The sequence below is a fragment of the Marmota marmota genome, unplaced genomic scaffold, assembly GCF_001458135.2.
Source record: "Marmota marmota marmota unplaced genomic scaffold, marMar, whole genome shotgun sequence".
Classification (NCBI taxonomy): domain Eukaryota; kingdom Metazoa; phylum Chordata; class Mammalia; order Rodentia; family Sciuridae; genus Marmota; species Marmota marmota.
Window position 1 is genome coordinate 2,520 of NW_026001812.1, and position 1,669 is coordinate 4,188.

At 39.5% G+C, this 1,669-nt stretch overlaps 1 long non-coding RNA gene across 1 annotated transcript; it reads right to left on the bottom strand.

Annotated features, from left to right (window-relative positions):
• Window positions 1-1,255: 1,255 nt before the first annotated feature.
• Window positions 1,256-1,450, bottom strand: LOC125614561. Its single transcript, XR_007345147.1, has 2 exons — window positions 1,378-1,450; window positions 1,256-1,317 (listed from the first exon to the last, which is right to left on the bottom strand). It is a non-coding gene; the product is annotated as an uncharacterized LOC125614561 (long non-coding RNA).
• Between the last annotated feature and the right edge of the window lie 219 nt (window positions 1,451-1,669).

A 1,669-nucleotide genomic window follows, 5' to 3' on the forward strand; every position in this document is an offset into this window, starting at 1 on the left:
AAAAAGAAGATGATTTGACTCAAATCCATAACAGCTGATATCCAGAGCTCCAGCTTGGCTATTCTTACATCTGCGACAGTGATTCTCCCACAACTGGAGGCTAATGAATAATGAACACCATTAAGGCCTATTTCAAATGTAAAAAACCTTGAGGCTTGCTTGTGGCAATACTTTCAGACCCATATGCAAGTTACAGGAAAAAAGATGGGATATCCAAAAAAGACTCAAACCCAGGTGGTAACCAGGATGTCTTTTTTCAATATCTATATTATTATTGCCCTTTCCCACATTATAAAGTTCTATTTTATTTTATTTTTTTTTTGAGCTCATACAGACCTAGGTTAATGTTTTTTCTGATCAGTTTTATTTTTTGTCTGTGGAGTTTTTAAACATTTCAATGGAGATTTCACCTGTGTAAAGCTACAAGGCCTTTACTATTGTCTTATGTGTTGTATGTTATGTGTGCACACTTGTGTTTTGTGTGTATGTCTGTATGTGCGTATGTCCATATATCATATATGAGGAACACTAATGATAAAATGGATCCAAATATTTTTATTATTCATGTGAATTAAATGGTTTAATGTAAATTGGGTAAACAGCTGTTGAGGATTGTTTTAATATGTGAACAAATAAGGAGGTTAACAGATCTGTTTACTTTCACTTTTCCTTTACATTATATTTAATTATTCTGTTCAGGATAATGTAAATTGTTCAGAAAATTGTTTTCTTAGTACCTGTTGGAATGTTACATAATTTTTTTTAGCCATCATTGCCAGAATTCCTATCTTCATCCGAGTGCCGGTGAAGACAAAGATAAAACCAAACTACAGATTCTTTGATAGCTATCACAGTAAACTCTATAAACTGATGCATCAATGAATAATAATTCCACAAGTAATGCTCAATCAAGGAGTCAATTTACTTTGGAGGGAAATGGACATATTGATAGATTGCTCTGCTTTGAACTGCTTGCAGAACTTGCCTGGACTATGTATTACTTGTATACATTGTAAACTATTTGTTGGTGCAGCGAATTGTGGTAGTGCTGGAGTATCTTTGCTGATGGTGTCATTGGTGGTACAATTTTTCCAAAAAGAGCCATCATTTGGATTGGTGTCGTGGCATTTTGCATCCTCCTTCCTTCTGCTGGCACCAAGGCCAAATTTGGGGTCAAACAGAGATGAGGCAAAGAACCTCACCCCCTTACTGGTGCAAAGGCCAAATTTGGGGGCCAACAGAGGTGAGGCAAAGAACCCCACCCACCCATTGGCACCAAGGCCAAACTTGGGGGCCAAGAGAGGAGAGGCAAAGAACCTCACCCCCTTACTGGTGCAAAGGCCAAAGTTGGGGATTAACAGAGGTGAGGCAAAGAACCTCACCCCCACACTGGTGCATAGGCCTATCCACAAGTATGGCTGTATGCTGGACCAGTAGTCAGTGAAGGGTAAGATCCAATTGCAGTGGTACCAACCTAAGACAGGAGGCTGACACCTTGAGGTCAGCTCATCCGATGACGGGTAAGGATCATATGTAGTATTGGATAGCCTAACAGGCACAGTCCCTAAGCCATATGCTTGGTGTTTAATTAAACAGAAGGGGGGAGATGCTGAGAGCCATAGCCCAGTCTGAATGACACATGGCATTTTTGTCAGAATGGAGTGGTTGA